Raw genomic sequence first — 22,216 nt, 5'->3', positions numbered from 1 at the left:
CCCGTTTTTACCCTGCTCCTTTTCTTTCCCCTACATAAGCATGTTTATGAGGGCTCAGATTCTTATAGTGTATTTCCGAGATATGGTAAAGGGGCTGCATTGGAAGAGGTAAAGGCATCTAGGTAATACTATTTTTTTTGTGATTGCTATGCACCTGGCCCCTGATTATGAGAGGGAAGTCATAATCAGGGGCCAGGTGCATAGCAATCACAAAATTGTATTTATTATTTTAAATCTCCTATGGGCCTCCAAACTCTTATTAATAGATTTAACTCCTTTTGTCAAGATTACGGCCTAGAGCTGAACCATAAAAAGACCAAATTAATGGCGTTCCGCTCAGGAGCGCGGAAGAAATGTACTATCCATTTAGAAGGAAACCTCTTGGATAAGGTTTCTTCCATTGATTATTTGGGTGTAAGGCTTTCCGATAATCTGAACTGGGCAGAACAGATCAATAAAAGTGTGGGTCGCCTGCATCATGGTGCGGCATCAATCCTGCGTTTCTATAGGGGTACGACAGCAAAAACTGTCTCCCCGGCAATTAAGATCTACATTGCTAGAGCACAGGGTGCCGCCGCTTACGGAGCAGAGGTCTGGGGTTTTTCTGATTGTAACAGGCTCACTATCAGTGAGAACGATTTTGCGAGGTCCTTGTGTGCCTGTCCTCTTAGTACTCCACTGATACCACTGTTTTTAGACCTGGGTTTGAGACGCATAGCCGATCTAATCATTTTAAGACCTTTATTATATTGGATACAACTATGGACTAATCCTGAACTAGACGTTTACAAGACCTCACTCCACGACCTGTTAAAGTGCTCCAACTCAACCTCTATTCCTTGGATTAAACATGTATCCAGTTGGTTCAACAAACTTGGTCTTAGCCACTTCTGGGAGGAACCCCTCAAACTAGAAAAGGCTCACTCCATTGTGCTGAAATGTACATAGTGGTCTTTTGTATGTAACGATTATATTACCCATAGAACTTGTGGCACTTTAACAAACCGCTTCACAGATTTTAAGTGGTACCCACAATTTGAACCATACTTAGACAATATTCCTGACATCCTCGGCAAAAGTTTATATGCCAGATTCCGTTTCGGGTCATTGCCGTTGAAGGCATTGATGTGCAGATGGGGTGCAAAAACAGATACAAGTACATGCCCAGTTTGCGGTGCAAAATCAGAAACGGTTGAACATTTCATGTTTTTTTGCCCTGCTTACTCCCTTCCTAGATCTAAGTGGATCCGTCACATTTGCCGCGAAATGGGGATAAGCGACTGTGCCTCTGCTTTGAGGATTTTAAAAAGCCACCATTCTACGGTTTTAATAATTGCTGTCAGTAAATATTTATTAGTAGCATGGCGAATACGTAATTCCATTGTAAGGACTGTGTTTTAATCCAGAGCCCCGCTTTTTACTCTTTTATTCTTATAAGAAGTGTAGGAGGGGGGTTGAAATCGTAAGTGTTATAATATGTTATGAGAATTTTAATTGGACTATGCTCTTAGGAATCCATGTTTAAATGTTATTATGTATTACTATTATTATTACTATTATTGGTTTTATTTTATTCTTACTATTATTGTATATTCGCTTTGATGATCGATTGATCGAATAAAGCATATGTGTGTGATGATGATGAGAGGGAAGTCCAAATGTTTGTGGTGTCCTGTGTGCCCTGTAACAGCTTGTGTGTGTTTAGCTTGTGGCAGGTGTGTTCCGAGGTGGACACTATTACCACCAGATAGCTGAATGCTTCTATTGTCCATTGGATCTCTTGATGAGAGCTGGAGTTTGTCACTAGATAATATTGAAACCCCAGCCAGGGGGTACAGCATTGATTTCTGCGGGATGACTCGGAGTTCCGATTGCCGGCAAAATTTGTCCATTATTGATAGCAATCCTGGCAGCCCCTACACAGGATTTCGTAGGTACACAAGCATGTCATCTGTGCATAAAGATACGAGATGTTTCACAGTACCTACCTCAATGGCACATTCTGCCAGAGTGGTCCTGAGCAGGCAGGCCAGCAGCTAAGTCACCAACACGTATGATAAAGGGGAGAGTGGGCACCCTGCTGAGTGCCATGCTGTAGTTCTCATTCCTCTGAGATATATCCATTCGTCTTCACCCTGGCAATGAGGTTAGTGTACTACAGCTTGCCCATTGCTATAAACGCTGAGCCAAAATTCTTAGTTCTTTGTGTTGCGATGATAGAGTGCCAGGATAACAAGTGAAATGTTTTTTCTGTTTCTAAAGACAAGAGAGCCATTGGATGCTGCACCTGGAGCTTTCTGAAAGGACGTGTCTTAGTCTTCAAAGTTTGAGTGCCATGCTTCTGTCCTGAATAAATCGCACTGCTCTATGTCAACTAGAGTGGTGATTATGTGTTGCAGCTGACATGCCAGGGCCTTACCCAATATTTTATTATCAATGGTGTAGCAGTAGTGGTGAAAGTGTCTGGTACGCTTTACAGTCAAAGGGTCTTTTCCGGTTTTGGAATGACCACTATCACAGCCTCCCTCCAGTGCCTGCTGGTATACCTAAGGCAGTTTCTCAGCAAGTTGATGGCTATGTGCGGGGTAAAATTTTGCTAGGATCCCATCTGGTCATTGGGGCTTTGCTAGTATTTAGTTCTATCATGGCTTCTTTAAGTTCATCTATGATGAGTGGTTCCTCCAGCTGCGTTCTCTGGTCCTGCATCAATTTTGCAGGCTGTGCACCTCCAATATTGGGTATACGGAGGCTTCCGCTACAGGGTGTGGGTTTTTGTAGAGTTGTTGGTAGTATGTGTGAAGGGTATTATTTATTCCCCCATGTGAATCTTCAATCATAGCATTTACCCTCTAATAGCTCTGATGCAGGACGGGGTTGTTTCCTGCCTCAGCATCCAGGACAGTAGTCTGCCTGCCTTACCACCTCCCTGTGTAGTGTTTGTCGGAATGTGCGTTTCTGCAGTTATTCTTTCTGTATTGTTTTCTTTGTGATATCTGCCCTCATGGTGTCTAACTGGGCTTCGGCCCGAGGATCTCTGCCTGCAGTGTTTTGTTGATGTGTGACTCTCCTGTCTATCTCCACAATCTCCTTGTCTAGTCTTGATCATTGAGGTTACTCTGAAACTGGCAAATCCGTGCAGCAGAACCTTAAGGGCATCCCACTCCACTGCTCTGGTGCTAGCTGTATTGTCATTCAAGGTGAAATACTCTGTGATTGTCTTGCGCACTGTGCGCCGGAATTCTACATCATGTAATACTGATAGCGACATCCACCATGTAGGTATGTGTGCTATGTATATGGCTATGGAGTAGGCTGCGCACACCAAAGAGTGTTCTGATATTGCTCTACCCACGTGCATCACATGTGGAACGTACCATGCTTGGTCTCTGTCCAACAGTGTGTAGTCCAGTCTGGAATAGGTATTGCTTGGGGCTGTACAGTGCATGATGGAGTGGCATCAATATCCTGTGTTTATACACAGGATTTGAAGGCAAGCGATCCACATCACTGTCCATAATACTGTTGACGTTGCCCATCCAGATTAGTGGTGTTTATACACATGGTGCAAGTTTATGTCTAAGGGAAAAAGTCCCATCATCTGTATTTGGGGCATACATTTCCACCAGTACTAGGTCCCTGCCATTTAGTTTGCTTTGCACTATAATATGGTAGCCCTCATCATCAAGTTGTATCGTAATGGTTGCAAACTGGAGAGTCGATGAGAGCCACAAGCCAACCCATCTAGCATGTGTAGTGTACTTCACATGAAGAAACTACACTACACATTTCCTACACCCCTTCCATTTGCATGTCATCTTGTGTTCTTCTGCTGGTAGTAGATGTGTGTCTTGTAAACACACTTCTTGTACATGTCTGCATAAATATGCCCCCACCCTCAGCCTCTTTGAGTAGTGGGTAAGACCCCTAATGTTCCATGTTAAGAGTATGATCTTGTCAATTCGCTGTGTGTCAATGGGTGTGTCCACAGTGTGTCCAACCTTTGTGTGTGTCTTGACCCCCTAGTGCCATGTTGTCAGTCATGTGTTTGTACCCAATATACAGTAAAGAAAGGAATGTGCTGCATAAAGGCACCTACAAGGGCGTCCAAGTCTTTGCTTGCCAGTTGGGTGGTGTGGGTATGGTTATGGTCTGGAGGTTCGGATGCGGCCATTGATTAACAAGGTTTGCCTCAAATGACCAGCTGAGTTTTTGTACCTGCTGTGTAGAGTCAAAGAATAGCCTGATGCATGCTTCTTTATTATGCAGGTAATTGGTTTTCCCTGCTGCTTGTAGTAGGACATCAAAGATAATGGTCTTCAGGTGAGATCTCTGCAACAGGGGGCCCATCAGCAACCTATGAGTTCTCTCGAATGAGAAGATGCACAACAGTCCTTTTGGTTGCCACAGTTCCAGGATTCACTTCTCAAAGTAGAGTTTGAGATTGCCGCCCTCCATGCACTCCAGGAGCCCCACAGGTGCATTTTATTCCTGCATGGCCTCCCTTCTGCATTTTCTACAAGGCATTCCAGGATCTTCATCCTGTGTGAGAGGTCGTTAGTTACTTTGGTGAAGGTCTTTCACAGTGTCTACAACCTGTTGCACTTTTCACCCGCTCAGTGACCGCACGCAGGTCTGAGCATGCCAGGTTTATGTTGAACGCTGTTGCCTCTATTTTATAATCCACTGATGTTCATGTTTTCTGGACCGCCTTGAGTACATCCAACAAGAAGGGGTTGTCCGCACTCTGCTCCATGTTCATCCTGTGATCCCCTTGTGACAGTGGTCTGGTATATTTATCGATGAGCACCTGCGCCATTGCTCCTTTTGCCCCCTTGACCATGTCAGCAATTCGCGCAGGGCCTGAAGCTGTGCGCTCACCATGGATCCCCCCCAGAGTTTGACCTCTAGGGGCTCCCAGCGCACAGGATCAACATGCCTTGTCAAACACCACACTAGGCGCAGAATAGAGGCTCAGGTGGTACGTGCTGCACTGTGCCACCGTTCAAGTTTGTACCTTGGTGAAATCTGTTGTCTAGGTCTCATGTCACTGCATCAACCTGCAACTCTTGGTGCATCACCCTGTTTACAGCACCAAGGGTGCCCAGTCGTGCCCATCCCCCCAGGCGTACCTCTCATATTCTTCTCTCATCCATCCTCATGCTGCACACAAAGCTGGATGGTTTCAATACAGCTCACCCCCTTAGCTGGTAGTATGGGTACTCTTTCCTCCCTCCTCAGCAAACCTCAGGAGGTTAGTGACTCCCATCGGGCCAAAGGCAGCAGGGGTGTGTTCAGCCTCATTGTCTGGGACCCACAGGCAAGCTCCAGCAGTGCACGGTGCAGCTCGTCTAGCAGTTGGCCACAGTCCCATGCAGTGACAGCAAATGGTGGGGGGAGGGAATTTTTTAATCTCCATGTCTTGCTGTTGTTCCCTGATCTAAAGGGGGAAGATTTCAGTTATGATGCTTCAGCTCAGATTTATACAGGATTTCAAGCCGGGGCTAGAGAGCTGATGCAGAGTATGTCTCTAAAGCATGGTAGCTAAGCCAGGCCACCAACTGTACACATGCTTAACATGTACATGGAATGTCAGGCATTTCACATAACGGTGTAACTTTACATGACAGGAGTAAGTGAACCATGCTATCACCGATCTGTTCATAATACAAATCACAAAAAAGGATAAATTGTCATCACTGATTTATGTGACACACCTGGCATATGGTGAATAGTTGACAGTCCACTTTAGGGCACACTTAGTACAGCCTTCCAGGTCACAGGACAGATCCTAGACCTCACTTGGTCAGAGACAGACTTAAGCCTCTGTGCTTTTGCTATATTAGCATGATGTCAGGGCCAAAAGAGAAGTCCAAATACCAGTTTCACATTCAGTTGGGCACTCAGGGCAGAGGTACATGCATGGATACCATGCAGGAGACATTCCTGTCCCAACACAAGAACATCCCAATTGCTTTAAATGTTCATAGGCCCCAGAGAACTGGACATGAAACCAAGAAGCACAGCTCATGAGACTGCAAAACTGAAGCCTGGAATAAGGGGAAGCAAGGACACCACAGCTCAGACATACTGCACAACAGGCAGGTGTTATAATGTTAGATAATATGCCCCTAAGGCATGAATCTAACCACTAATGTACAAGCCAAGGAACATGCAAAAATGGCACACAGCAGCATAATAAGCATAAATAAGGAGAGGCCCACCACACATGTAGGTGAGTTACTTGAATGATCCCAGAGGCAATTAGGACTATGGCGTGCTGACGAGTTGTTGCAATAAATTTCAGATCAAAGTCATAATAATTTCCAGTGGGTATACTCAGTAGACTGGAGTAGACTTCTGGACACCAGTGGATCTATCTACTACAGGGCCCTCATATCACTGCCCTATACAAAACTATTTCCCAGCATGCATTGTAGTGTTGCATTTTCTTCAACTTCTGATTATTCTACAGCTTTGCACAAATAATGCAGTGGCTAACATGTCAATCAAGAAGCTGTAAGAGGAAAATCTAAAATATAATGAATCATAAAATGTAGTTCTCATTACAGACCTAAAAAGCTTCTCCAATTGGCAAGATGGACTACATAATCTATTGGTAGGGATAACACTCACATGTTAACATATGGAGGCTAACATATGGAGGCCACAAAAACGAAAAGGACTTGATACTTTGCTTAAAAAATGCAATAAAGAAGAAGAGGTCACAATTTTGAACAAACACAATATATACTATTTGCACAGCTTTGATCAGATAAGGTATAATAAAAACCAAACATTACAAGGAGCAAGAATTTGATTGGCGTATGAAACTTGTGCACGTGCATTAGCAATCATAACACCAGTGCCCAATATAAATCAAATTTGCCTTGATATATCACAGTGTTTTGAGAGTTCAGATGTAACATCTTCAGAGGTCTGCCGAATAAGCAAAATCATGGCACTAGAACGTTTGGGAGGAAAAAGTCATGTGCACCCCCAAGAAAAAATATGTTTGACTAGTGAGCCTTAGTCATTCAACAGTATTTTTTTCCCTACCAACAAAAGCTGTTGTATTGCTCTCACAGGGGTTTCAATTGATACTGATTCAGTTAATCCAGGATTAGACTTCTGGGTGTCTTCAGGGAAATGAAGCCTGCAGTTCTGTCAGCAAAGTGAAGCTCAAAGTCGGACTGCTATCAATCTCTTACATGGGCTAAACCTATGGAGATAGGTGTGATTAAAAAACGTACAAAACTTTTTCCACCTGCAGGAATTATTGATTCACTATCTCAAATTAGTGTTGCGTCAGCTCAGACAGGGCTAGTCAGATCCAGCTCACCTCAAACACCATGTTCAACTGCTGAGGATGGGCTGCCTGAATCCATGCATTGAACTGCAGGCAGGTCTTAGAGCTGAAAGACACTGAATCATCCATGTCCCAGCAAGTGTTACTCAAGGTCACATTGAAGTTGTAGCCCACAGCTATGGACGCAGGTAGTGGGGAACTTCCCAGCGGCTTCATCATTTGGTGGGTTTCGCCAGCCCTCTTCACTGCAAGTATGTAGGTTAGATAATTGTATGGCTGTGTTGTGGGCCTAATGAAGTGAACTTCAACCAGCCAACGTCTGGACGAAATGCTCAAGCTCCAAAGACAATACATTCCTGCAAGTACTTGTTCAGATGTTGTTCATCTTGATTCTGTCAAACGTAGACTAGTCTGCGAAGTAAGAACTAGCAACATCTTAATGGAACACAGCAAACACAAGGTGTCTATTTATAAGCGCCCTGACTCTACCCCTTTCCAGTGTCTACAGAAGTAAAGATCTCAGATCTTCCTCACTGGTATAATGTATGCCTGCAGTGGTACATTGTAGGAAAGTACCATCTTGCCTGGCATGTTACCCCCATATTTCACTGTATATATGTTGCTTTAGTGTATGTGTCACTGGGACCCTGCCAGCCAGGGCCCCAGTGCTCATAAGTGTGCCCTGTATGTGTTCCCTGTGTGATGACTAACTGTCTCACTGAGGCTCTGCTATCCAGAACATCAGTGGTTATGCTCTCTCTGCTTTCCAAATTGTCACTAACAGGCTAGTGACCAATTTCACCAATTCACATTGGCATACTGGAACACCCTTATAATTCCCTAGTATATGGTACTTAGGTACCCAGGGTATTGGGGTTCCAGGAGATCCCTATGGGCTGCAGCATTTCTTTTGCCACCCATAGGGAGCTCTGACAATTCTTACACAGGCCTGCCACTGCAGCCTGAGTGAAATAACGTCCACGTTATTTCACAGCCATTTACCACTGCACTTAAGTAACTTATAAGTCACCTATATGTCTAACCTTCACCTGGTGAAGGTTGGGTGCTAAGTTACTTAGTGTGTGGGCACCCTGGCACTAGCCAAGGTGCCCCCACATCGTTCAGGGCAAATTCTCCGGACTTTGTGAGTGCGGGGACACCATTTCACACGTGCACTATACATAGGTCACTTACTTATGTATAGCGTCACAATGGTAACTCCGAACATGGCCATGTAACATGTCTAAGATCATGGAATTGTCACCCCAATGCCATTGGCATTGGGGAGACAATTCCATGATCCCCCGAGTCTCTAGCACAGACCCGGGTGCTGCCAAACTATCTTTCCCGGGGTTTCACTGCAGCTGCTGCCAACCCCTCAGACAGGTTTCTGCCCTCCTGGGGTCCAGCCAGGCTTGGCCCAGGAAGGCAGAACAAAGGACTTCCTCAGAGAGAGGGTGTTACACCCTCTCCCTTTGGGAAAAGGTGTCAGGGCTGGGGAGGAGTAGCCTCCCCCAGCCTCTGGAAATGCTTTGATGGGCACAGATGGTGCCCATCTCTGCATAAGCCAGTCTACACCGGTTCAGGGATCCCCCAGCCCTGCTCTGGCGCGAAACTGGATAAAGGAAAGGGGAGTGACCACTCCCCTGACCTGCACCTCCCAGGGGAGGTGCCCAGAGGTCCCCCAGCGTGCCCCAGACCTCTGCCATCTTGGATTCAGAGGTGTGCTGGCACACTGGACTGCTCTGAGTGGCCAGGGCCAGCAGGTGACGTCAGAGACTCCTTCTGATAGGCTTTTACCTGTGTTACTAGCCTATCCTCCTTCCTAGGTAGCCAAACCTCCTTTTCTGGCTATTTAGGATCTCTGCTTTGGGGAATTCTTCAGATACCGAATGCAAGAGCTCACCAGAGTTCCTCTGCATCTCTCTCTTCACCTTCTGCCAAAGGATCGACCGCTGACTGCTCAGGATGCCTGCAAAATCGCAACAAAGTAGCAAAGACGACTACTGCAACCTTTTATCGCTTATCCTGCCGCCTTCTCGACTGTTTCCTGGTGGTGCATGCTCTGGGGGTAGCCTGCCTCCTTCTTGCACCAGGAGCTCTGAAGAAATCTCCCGTGGGTCGACGGAATCTTCCCCCTGCAACTGAAGGCAACAAAAGACTGCATCACCGGTCCTCTTGGTCCCCTCTCAGCACGACGAGCGTGGTCCCTAGAACTCAGCAACTCTGTCCAAGTGACTCCCACAGTCCAGTGACTCTTCAGTCCAAGTTTGGTGGAGGTAAGTCCTTGCCTCCCCACGCTAGACTGCATTGCTGGGTACCACGTGATTTGCAGCTGCTCCGGCTCCTGTGCACTCTTCCAGGATTTCCTTCGTGCACAGCCAAGCCTGGGTCACCGACACTCTAACCTGCAGTGCACAACCTTCTGAGTTGTCCTCCGGCATCGTGGGAATCCCTTTTGTGTCTTCGGGTGGACTCCGGTTCACTCCTCTTCCAAGTGCCTGATCCGGTACTTCTGCGGGTGCTGCCTGCTTCTGTGAGGGCTCCCTGACTTGCTGGGTGCCCCCTCTGTCTCCTCATCCAAGTGGCGACATCCTGGTCCCTCCTGGGCCACAGCAGCATCCAAAAACCCTAACCGCGACCCTTGCAGCTAGCAAGGCTTGTTTGCGGTCTTTCTGCGTGGGAACACCTCTGCAAGCTTCTTCACGACGTGGGACATCCATCCTCCAAAGGGGAAGTTCCTAGTCCTCTTCGTTCTTGCAGAATCCACAGCTTCTACCATCCGGTGGCAGCTTCTTCGCACCCTCAGCTGGCATTTCCTGGGCATCTGCCCACTCTCGACATTGTTGCGACTCTTGGACTTGGTCCCCTTGTTTCACAGGTACTCAGGTCCGGAAATCCACTGTTGTTGCATTGCTGGTGTTGGTCTTCCTTGCAGAAACCCCCATCACGACTTCTGTGCTCTCTGGGGGTTATAGGTGCACTTTACACCTACTTTTCAGGGTCTTGGGGTGGGCTATTTTTCTAACCCTCACCGTTTTCTTACAGTCCCAGCAACCCTCTACAAGCTCACATAGGTTTGGGGTCCATTCGTGGTTCGCATTCCACTTTTGGAGTATATGGTTTGTGTTGCCCCTATACCTATGTGCTCCTATTGCAATCTATTGTAACTTTACACTGCTTGCATTACTTCCTTTTGCTATTACTGCATATGTTTGGTATTGTGTACATATATCTTGTGTATATTTGGTATCCTCATACTGAGGGTACTCACTGAGATACTTTTGGCATATTGTCATAAAAATAAAGTACCTTTATTTTTAGTATATCTGTGTATTGTGTTTTCTAATGATATTGTGCATATGACACCAGTGGTATAGTAGGAGCTTTGCATGTGTCCTAGTTCAGCCTAAGCTGCTCTGCTATAGCTACCTTCTATCAGCCTAGCTGCTAGAAACACCTCTTCTACACTAATAAGGGATAACTGGACCTGGTACAGAGTGTAAGTACCCACTACAAGCCAGGGCAGCCTCCTACATTAGTTGTGCAGCGGTGGGATAAGTACTTGCAACTACTTACCACTTTGTCATTGTGTACTTTTCATAAGAGAATAATATACAAAACAAGTTCAGTGTATGTACACCTAACCAAAATGTTTTGCTTTTCTTCTCTTACACTATCTGCTAAGTGCTGAAAAGTACTCCTAAACTTTCAAAAAGTTTCAAAAAGTTGAAAACGTTTTTTTTCTTCTTCCTTAAAAAGTCCTGAAACTTTTTCTATCTTTTATCTGTCTCTAAACCTTTTTCTATCATGTCTGGTGTAGGAACCCCTCTTGATTTGGTCAGTACAACTTATGACCACCTTACCTTTAAGAGCCTAAGGAGTCTCTGCATTGATAGAGGTTTAGTGGTAGGAAAGAACCCTTCTAGAGTTATTGTCTAATATGCTTATTGAGAATGATAAGGCCCAGGGTGGCACCTCATCTGAAAAGTTGATAGATAGCTCACACTCTGACTCAGGGGAGCCCCTTGAGAAAGTGTTACCGGGTTCCCTTCTTAATCTGCCCCTTAGCAGACCACCTAGCAATGCTGGTAGTACTAGAAGCTCCCATCACAGTAGGGATGTTTTTGTTCCTGGAGGCCAGGTTGTTAGGGTGCCAACTGTTAGGGACAGGTCTCCCTCTGCTCATTCAAATCTTCCTTCTGTGTCAAAACATTCCCAACCCACCCACCCTAATGACAAGATGTTAGAAAGGGAACTCAGTAAGTTGAGAGTGGAAGAGACCAGGCTGGAGCTTAAACAGCAACAGCTGGCTCTAGACAGGGAATCCCTAGACTTAGAAAAAGAGAGACAGAGGTTGGGGTTTGGACCCCATGGTGGCAGCAGCAGTATTCCTGATAGCAATCCTGTTAAAGAGCATGATTCTAGGAATCTGCACAAGATAGTTCCCCCTTACAAGGAGGGGGATGACATTAACAAGTGGTTTGCTGCACTTGAGAGGGCCTGTATGGCACAGGGGGTCACTCAAAGGCAGTGGGCTGCTATCCTATGGCTATCTTTCAGTGGAAAGGGTAGGGATAGGCTCCTTACTGTTAAGGAAAGTGATGCCAATAATTTTACAGTTTTGAAGAATGCGCTCTTGGATGAATTTGGCTTAACCACTGAACAATACAGGATTATGTTCAGAGAAACCACAAAAGAGTCCTCACAAGACTGGGTAGACTTTGTTGACTATTCAGTGAAGGCCTTGGAGGGGTGGTTACATGGCAGTAAAGTTTCTGACTATGAAAGCCTGTACAATCTAATCCTGAGAGAGCATATTCTGAATAACTGTGTGTCTGATTTGTTACACCAATATCTAGTGGACTCAGATCTGACCTCTCCCCAAGAATTGAGAAAGAAGGCAGACAAATGGGTCAGAACAAGAGTGAACAGAAAAGTTCATACAGGGGGTGACAAGGATGGCAAGAAGAAGGATGGTAAGTCTTCAGACAAGGGTGGGGACAAATCTAAAAATGAGTCTTCATCAGGCCCACAAAAACACTCTGGTGGGGGTGGTGGGTCCAAATCCTCTTTTAATCAAGTAAAGAAACCATGGTGCTATTTATGTAAAGTAAAAGGCCATTGGACAACTGATGCCAGTTGTCCAAAGAAAAGCACCAAGCCTCCCACTACACCAACCCCTACTGCAACCTCTAGTGCCCCTAGTAATAGCAGTGGTGGTGGTAGCAAACCTACTAATAGCCAATCCAAAGGAGTAGCTGGGCTCACTTTTGGTCATTTAGTTGGGGTTGGTCTTGTTAGGGAGACCACAGAGGCTGTGCTAGTCTCTGAAGGTGCCATTGATTTGGCCACCATGGTTGCTTGTCCCCTTAATATGGATAAGTACAAGCAACTTCCCCTAATCAATGGTGTTGAGGTTCAGGCCTACAGGGACATAGGTGCCAGTGTTACCATGGTAATAGAGAAACTGGTACACCCTGAACAACACCTACTTGGTCACCAGTACCAAGTGACAGACGCTCATAACAACACTCTTAGCCACCCCATGGCTGTTGTGAATCTCAACTGGGGGGGGGTTACTGGTCCAAAGAAAGTTGTGGTTGCTTCAGATTTACCTGTAGACTGTCTACTAGGAAATGATTTAGAGACATCAACTTGGGCAGAAGTGGAGTTGGAGGCTCATGCAGCAATGCTGGGCATTCCTGGGCATATTATTGCTTTGACAAGGGCTCAGGCCAAAAAGCAAAAAGGACAGGGTGACTTGGATCCTGGAACAATGGACCAAGTGCTCCCTAAAGCTAGGGTTAGTAAGGGTAAATCCCCACCCACTATCTCTCCCTCTACAGATGATTCAACTTCTGAGGAAGAAGAATTTCCCCCCTGTGCAGAACCTTCACCAGAGGAGCTGGCAGCAGACACTGCTGAGCTTTTGGGTGGAAGGGGGCCTGCCAGGGAGGAGCTGAGTGTGGCACAGCAATCCTGTCCCACATTAGAGAGTCTCAGACAGCAAGCTGTCAAACAGCAAAATGGGGATGTCAGTGACTCACATAGAGTTTACTGGGAGGACAACCTCTTGTACACAGAGGCAAGGGACCCAAAACCTGGAGCAGCCAGGAGATTGGTCATTCCCCTGCAGTACAGAGAGTTCCTCCTAACTCTGGCACACGACATTCCCTTGGCTGGACATTTGGGTCAGATTAAAACATGGGAAAGGCTTGTCCCCCTGTTTCACTGGCCTAGGATGTCAGAGGATACAAAAGACTTTTGTAAATCTTGCGTGACCTGCCAAGCCAGTGGCAAGACTGGTGGCACCCCAAAGGCTCCCCTTATTCCACTGCCTGTGGTTGGGGTTCCCTTTGAAAGGATAGGGGTTGACATAGTTGGCCCCCTTGACCCTCCTACTGCTTCAGGCAATAGGTTTATCTTGGTGGTAGTGGACCATGCCACAAGATATCCTGAAGCAATTCCTCTAAGGACCACTACAGCTCCTGCAGTGGCAAAAGCCCTCCTGGGAATCTTTTCCAGGGTGGGTTTCCCAAAAGAGGTTGTATCAGACAGGGGTAGCAACTTTATGTCTGCATACTTGAAGGCCATGTGGAAGGAATGTGGTGTAACATACAAATTCACCACACCTTATCATCCACAAACAAATGGACTGGTAGAGAGGTTTAATAAAACTCTCAAAGGAATGATAATGGGACTCCCTGAAAAACTCAGGAGGAGATGGGATGTCCTGTTACCTTGCCTCCTTTTTGCTTACAGGGAGGTACCCCAGAAAGGAGAGGGCTTCAGCCCCTTTGAACTCCTATTTGGAAACACCTTGTAAGAGGTCCCCTTACACTTGTGAAGGAGGGTTGGGAACAACCTTTAAAAGCTCCCAAGCAAGACATAGTGGACTATGTACTCGGCCTAAGATCCAGAATGGCTGAGTACATGAAAAAGGCCAGTAAAAACCTTCAGGCCAGCCAAGAGCTCCAAAAGCAATGGCATGACCAGAAGGCTGTTCAGATTCAGTACCAACCAGGACAGAATGTGTGGGTATTGGAGCCTGTGGCCCCAAGAGCACTCCAAGACAAATGGAGTGGACCCCATCTCATTGTTGAAAAAAAGGGAGAGGTCACCTATTTGGTTGACCTGGGCACTGCCAGGAGTCCCCTTAAGGTGCTCCATGTCAATCGCCTAAAACCCTACTATGACAGGGCTGATCTCACCCTGCTCATGGCAACAGATGAAGGACAGGAAGAAGAGAGTGACTCTCTCCCTGATCTCTTCTCTTCCACAGAACAGGATGCTCTAGTGGAAGGTGTAGTTTTGGCAGACTGTCTTGCTGCTGAGCAGAAAGACAACTGCATAAATATCCTGGGTCAGTTTTCTGAACTCTTTTCTACTGTGCCAGGCACCACTTCTTGGTGTGAGCACACTATAGATACTGGAGACAGCATGCCTGTCAAAAGTAAAATCTATAGGCAGCCTGACCATGTCAGGGACTGCATAAAACAAGAAGTTCAGAAAATGCTTGAACTGGGAGTGGTTGAACATTCTGAAAGCCCATGGGCCTCTCCTGTGGTGCTTGTACCAAAGCCTCACTCAAAAGATGGGAAAAGAGAGATGAGGTTTTGTGTAGATTACAGAGGTCTCAACCAGGTAACTAAAAATGATGCTCACCCTATACCCAGGGCAGATGAGCTCATAGATACACTGGCATCTGCCAAGTATCTAAGCACCTTTGATTTGACTGCAGGGTATTGGCAGATCAAGTTATCAGAGGTTGCTTAAGCAAAAACTGCATTTTCAACTATTGGAGGGCACTACCAATTTACAGAAATGCCCTTTGGTTTGAAAAATGCACCTGCCACTTTTCAGAGGTTGGTGAATACAGTCCTGCAAGGGTTGGAGGCTTTTAGTGCAGCATATCTGGACGATATGGCTGTCTTTAGATCCACCTGGGATGATCACCTGGTCCACCTGTGGAAGGTTTTGGAGGCCCTGCAGAAGGCAGGCCTCACTATCAAGGCTTCAAAGTGCCAGATAGGGCAGGGGAAAGTGGTTTATCTGGGACACCTGGAAGGTGGAGAACAGATTGCACCACTTCAGGGGAAAATCCAGACAATCATGGATTGGGTTCCCCCTACAACTCAGACCCAGGTGAGAGCCTTCCTAGGCCTCAATGGGTATTACAGGAGGTTCATTAAGAACTATGGCTCCATTGCAGCCCCACTTAATGATCTCACTTCCAAGAAAATGCCTAAAAAGGTATTGTGGACAGCTAGCTGTCAGAAAGCTTTTGAGGAGCTGAAACAGGCCATGTGCACTGCACCTGTCCTAAAAAGCCCATGTTACTTCAAGAAATTCATTGTTCAAACTGATGCATCTGAATTATGGGTAGGGGCAGTCTTATCACAACTCAATTCTGAGGGCCAGGATCAACCTGTTGGTTTTATCAGCAGAAGGTTGACCCCTAGAGAAAAGCGTTGGTCTGCCATAGAGAGGGAGGCCTTTGATGTGCTCTGGGCACTGAATAAGTTGAGGCCATACCTGTTTGGCACTCACTTCATTGTTCAGACAGACCACAAACCTCTACTTTGGCTAAAACAAATGAAAGGTGAAAAACCTAAATTGTTGAGGTGGTCCATATCTCTACAGGGAATGGACTATACAGTGGAACATAGACCTGGGAGTACCCACTCCAATGCAGATGGACTCTCCAGATATTTCCACTTAGACAATGAAGACTCATCAGGTCATGGCTAGTCCTATTGTCCTTCGTTTGGGGGGGGGGGGGTGCGGGGGGGTTTGTAGGAAAGTACCATCTTGCCTGGCATGTTACCCCCATATTTCACTGTATATATGTTGTTTTAGTGTATGTGTCACTGGGACCCTGCCAGCCAGGGCCCCAGTGCTCATAAGTGTGCCCTGTATGTGTTCCCTGTGTGATGACTAACTGTCTCACTGAGGCTCTGCTAACCAGAACCTCAGTGGTTATGCTCTCTCTGCTTTCCAAATTGTCACTAACAGGCTAGTGACCAATTTCACCAATTCACATTGGCATCCTGGAACACCCTTATAATTCCCTAGTATATGGTACTGAGGTACCCAGGGTATTGGGGTTCCAGGAGATCCCTATGGGCTGCAGCATTTCTTTTGCCACCCATAGGGAGCTCTGACAATTCTTACACAGGCCTGCCACTGCAGCCTGAGTGAAATAACGTCCACATTATTTCACAGCCATTTACCACTGCACTTAAGTAACCTATAAGTCACCTATATGTCTAACCTTCACCTGGTGAAGGTTGGGTGCTAAGTTACTTAGTGTGTGGGCACCCTGGCACTAGCCAAGGTGCCCCCACATCGTTCAGGGCAAATTCCCCGGACTTGGAGTGCGGGGACACCATTTCACGCGTGCACTATACATAGGTCACTACCTATGTATAGCGTCACAATGGTAACTCCGAACATGGCCTTGTAACATGTCTAAGATCATGTCATGGAATTGTCACCCCAATGCCATTCTGGCATTGGGGAGATAATTCCATGATCCCCCCGAGTCTCTAGCACAGACCCGGGTGCTGCCAAACTACCTTTCCCGGGGTTTCACTGCAGCAGCTGCTGCTGCTGCCAACCCCTCAGACAGGTTTCTGCCCTCCTGGGGTCCAGCCAGGCTTGGTCCAGGAAGGCAGAAGAAAGGACTTCCTCAGAGAGAGGGTGTTACACCCTCTCCCTTTGGAAAAAGGTTCAGGGCTGGGGAGGAGTAGCCTCCCCCAGCCTCTGGAAACACTTTGATGGGCACAGATGGTGCCCATCTCTGCATAAGCCAGTCTACACACGGTTCAGGGGTCCCCCAGCCCTGCTCTGGCGCGAAACTGGACAAAGGAAAGGGGAGTGACCACTCCCCTGACCTGCACCTCCCAGGGGAGGTGCCTAGAGCTCCTCCAGCGTGCCCCAGACCTCTGCCATCTTGGATTCAGAGGTGTGCTGGCACACTGGACTGCTCTGAGTGGCCAGGGCCAGCAGGTGACGTCAGAGACTCCTTCTGATAGGCTCTTACCTGTGTTACTAGCCTATCCTCCTTCCTAGGTAGCCAAACCTCCTTTTCTGGCTATTTAGGGTCTCTGCTTTGGGGAATTCTTCAGATACCGAATGCAAGAGCTCACCAGAGTTCCTCTGCATCTCTCTCTTCACCTTCTGCCAAAGGATCGACCGCTGACTGCTCAGGACGCCTGCAAAACCGCAACAAAGTAGCAAAGACGACTACTGCAACCTTGTATCGCTTATCCTGCTGCCTTCTCGACTGTTTCCTGGTGGTGCATGCTCTGGGGGTAGCCTGCCTCCTTCTTGCACCAGGAGCTCTGAAGAAATCTCCCGTGGGTCGACGGAATCTTCCCCCTGCAACCGCAGACAACAAAAGACTGCATCACCGGTCCTCTGGGTCCCCTCTCAGCACGACGAGCGTGGTCCCTAGAACTCAGCAACTCTGTCCAAGTGACTCCCACAGTCCAGTGACTCTTCAGTCCAAGTTTGGTGGAGATAAGTCCTTGCCTCCCCACGCTAGACTGCATTGCTGGGTACCGCGTGATTTGCAGCTGCTCCGGCTCCTGTGCACTCTTCCAGGATTTCCTTCGTGCACAGCCAAGCCTGGGTCCCCGACACTCTAACCTGCAGTGCACAACCTTCTGAGTTGTCCTCCGGCGTCGTGGGAATCCCTTTTGTGTCTTCGGGTGGACTCCGGTTCACTCCTTTTCCAAGTGCCTGATCTGGTACTTCTGCAGGTGCTGCCTGCTTCTGTGAGGGCTCCCTGACTTGCTGGGTGCCCCCTCTGTCTCCTCATCCAAGTGGCGACATCCTGGTCCCTCCTGGGCCACAGCAGCATCCAAAAACCCTAACCGCGACCCTTGCAGCTAGCAAGGCTTGTTTGCGGTCTTTCTGCGTGGGAACACCTCTGCAAGCTTCTCCGCGACGTGGGACATCCATCTTCCAAAGGGGAAGTTCCTAGTCGTCTTCGTTCTTGCAGAATCCACAGCTTCTACCATCCAGTGGCAGCTTCTTTGCACCCTCAGCTGGCATTTCCTGGGCATCTGCCCACTCTCGACATTGTCGCGACTCTTGGACTTGGTCCCCTTGTTTCACAGGTACTCAGGTCCGGAAATCCACTGTTGTTGCATTGCTGGTGTTGGTCTTCCTTGCAGAAACCCCCTATCACGACTTCTGTGCTCTCTGGGGGTTATAGGTGCACTTTACACCTACTTTTCAGGGTCTTGGGGTGGGCTATTTTTCTAACCCTCACTGTTTTCTTACAGTCCCAGCGACCCTCTACAAGCTCACATAGGTTTGGGGTCCATTCGTGGTTCGCATTCCACTTTTGGAGTATATGGTTTGTGTTGCCCCTATACCTATGTGCTCCTATTGCAATCTATTGTAACTTTACACTGCTTGCATTACTTCCTTTTGCTATTACTGCATATTTTTGGTATTGTGTACATAAATCTTGTGTATATTTGGTATCCTCATACTGAGGGTACTCACTGAGATACTTTTGGCATATTGTCATAAAAATAAAGTACCTTTATTTTTAGTATATCTGTGTATTGTGTTTTCTTATGATATTGTGCATATGACACCAGTGGTATAGTAGGAGCTTTGCATGTCTCTTAGTTCAGCCTAACCTGCTCTGCTATAGCTACCTTATATCAGCCTAAGCTGCTAGAAACACCTCTTCTGCACTAATAAGGGATAACTGGACCTGGTACAGAGTGTAAGTACCCCTTGGTACTCACTACAAGCCAGGCCAGCCTCCTACATACATCTGATCAAACTGGAACCTACTATGATTGTGGTAATCAGGCTTATATGGGGTTACCTACCTCTGGACTGGTCTGGGTCGTGTTATCCTGCTTGCGCTGTATACGCCATCAGACATTTTGCTATACATCATCCTGTCCAGTGTCAGATACACACAAGAGACATTTAAGAAACTGTTTGAGCCTTTGCCATCCTGATCCTGAATTATAGAATGGAACTTTCCAACTGCTACATTTGCTGGGTCCCAAAGAGATAATTCAACTGTGAATGCTCTGTGGATGATAACTCCTCAATTATTGCACCAACAGTGATGTTACAAAACATAACAGATCTAGACTCTGTGCCTGCTGCTAATGATAGTGTACAATGTAGAACTGGTTTTGAATGCTCTGCTTAAACCCCAGTGTTTCTGTAGATATTCATGAGCAGATTAAGACAATAAGTGACAGCTTGGGTTTTGACAAGTGGGACCTCTGGTAATGGTTAGGTGATGGAACATGAAAATACTTCAAATAAGTTTGATCATTATTGTGGTCCTTCCACTGTTTTATGTTCTTGTCTGAGCCTTTCTTGCCTTTAACATAAGCCTCACCAGAGGAAACAATAGAGGGTACCTATTGCTAGAGGAAAAGATGGGAAGGCTACTAACTCATATGAAGAAATAATGATGTTGATGGGAATGCTCTGGAGGCTCTGAAGAGATGGGGTGTAGGAAAGTAGCCTCCTTCTGGCATGGTTACCCCCAATTTTGGCCTCTTTGTCAGTGTGTTTGACTGTGTCTACAGGGGCAGTGCTAATCAGGACCCCAGTAGTTATGCTCTCTCCCTTAAATTATGGTTATTGTATGATGGTAACCCAATATTCCACCCACAATTGGCATACTGGTGCCCCCTTATAAGTCCCTAGTATATGGATCCTACATACCCAGGGCATTGGGGTGCCGGGGGATCCCTATGGGCTGCAGCATTTCTTTTGCCACGTATAGGGAGCCCATGTAAAGGCTTCTGCAGGACTGCCATTGCAGCCTGTGTGAAAAGGTGCATGCACCCTTTCACTGCCATTTACACTGCACCAGGTCACTTATAAGTCACCCCTAGAGCAGGCCCTTCAGCCCTGAGGACAGGGTGCAGACTACCTGTGTGTGCGGGCACCCCTGCACTAGCAGAGGTGCCCCCACGACCTCTAGGACTATTTTCCCGGATTTTATGGGTGCAGGGACGCCATTTTACGCATGTATGGACACAGGTCACTACCTATGTCCAGCTACATAATGGTAACTCCGAACATAGGCATGTTTGGTATCAAACATGTTGGAATCATACCCCAATGCTTTTGCAAGCATTGGTTGCATGATTCCATGCACTCTGGGGGCTCATTAGAGGACTTGCAGTATTGCCATTCCAGCCTTCTAAGGTTTTCCAGGCAGCCCCAGCTGCTGCCACCTCTCAGACAGGTTTCTGTCCTGTTGCTTGAGCAGCTCAAGCCCAGGAAGGCAGAACAAAGGAATTCCTTTGGGAGAGGGGTGTTACACCCTCTCCCTTTGGAAATACGTGTTACAGGCTTGGGAGGGGTAGCCTCCCCAAGCCACTGGGAAAAATTTGAAAGGCACATTTGGTGTCCTCCTTGCATGATCCAGTCTACACCGGTTCAGGGACCCCCAGTCCCTGCTCTGGCGCAAAACTGGACAAAGGAAAGGGGAGTGACCAACTCCCCTGTCCATCACCACCCCAGGGATGGTGCTCAGAGCTACTCCAGAAGGTCCCTGGGTTTTGCCATCTTGGATTCCAAGTTGGCAGGGCACTATGGGAGCATCTGAGTGGCCAGTGTCAGCAGGCGACGTCAGAGCCCTCCCCTGAAAGGTGCTTACCTGTTTAGTTGACCAATCCCCCTTTCAGGGCTATATAGGGTCTCTCTCTTGGGTGGTTCTTCAGATTCGGATTGCAAGATTCCATCAGGAATCCTCTACATCCTTTACTTCACCTTCTTACGGAAGAAACTGCACCTGGACCCTCCAGGAACTCTACAAACTGCAACAAAGAAGCTAAGACGAATTCTGCAACATTGTATCTTCACTTCCTGACAGCAATTGCAATTGCTTCCCAGTCGTGCATTCTCAGTGGACAGCCTGCCTTCAGCCTGCACCAGAAGAACGAAGGAATCTCCCTTGGAGTGAAGGAGTCACTCCCCTGCTTCAACAGGCACCTCTCTGCATCGACGACCGGCAGCGTGGGTCCCCTCTCCTGAAGAGCTGCGTGGATCCTGCCTCACGGGTAGTGGACTGAAGTGGTCCCGACGGTCCTGATGTCCTACTCTCCGACTTTGGTGGTGGTAAGAGCTTGCCTCCCCACACAAGACAGTACTCCAGTGCATGAGTGTTTTGCAGTTGTCAAGGCTTGTTGGCATCCTTCCATGAAGTTCTTTGTGTGCAGTGCACCTCTGGCCCAAGCACTCCTCCCTGCGATGCACAGCTTCCTGTGCGGTTCTCCGGTGGCATGGGACCCTTTGTTGTAGTGCTGCGTGGGCCTCTTTTTGCACCTTCCTTGTCCCCGTGCTGTGAGACTCCTATGCACACTGCCTGGACTTCTGAGGGCTCTCTGAGTTGCTGAGAGCCCTCTCTGACTTCCCCTCCTGGGTAGAGTCCACCAGGTCAGTCTTGGTCTCAGGCAGTGCCATTTTCCGTTAACCACGAGCTTCGAGTGTGCAAAGGCTAGTTGGCCGAATCCAGCGACGCAAACCAGACTGCAATCATCAATCCGGCTTAGGACATCATTTGCAGCAACCAGGAACCCGCACCCGTCTTCTTGGGTGCAGTACTGACTGTTGTTCTTCACCAGTGGTTCTTCTTTTGCACCTTCAATCGGGTTAGCAAGGGCTCCTGTTCTCCCTGGACTCTCCTGTGCTTCTTGGACTTGGCCCCCTTCTTCCACAGTTCTTCAGGTCCAGGAATCCATTGTTGGCGTTTTGCAGTCTCTTCTGGCTCAATCATAATCTTCTTTCTCGTGTTCTTATATGTTCTAGGAAAGTTACTGTGATTTACTCCTGCTTTCCTGGGCTCTGGGGTGGGTTCTATTACTTGCCTTTGGTGTTTTCTAATACTTCTAGCGCCCCTCT

Source organism: Pleurodeles waltl, chromosome 8 (assembly GCF_031143425.1).
Source record: "Pleurodeles waltl isolate 20211129_DDA chromosome 8, aPleWal1.hap1.20221129, whole genome shotgun sequence".
In the NCBI taxonomy this organism is placed as follows: Eukaryota; Metazoa; Chordata; class Amphibia; order Caudata; family Salamandridae; genus Pleurodeles; species Pleurodeles waltl.
The sequence above is the reverse complement of the archived record's forward strand: the minus strand, read 5'-3'. Positions refer to the sequence as shown.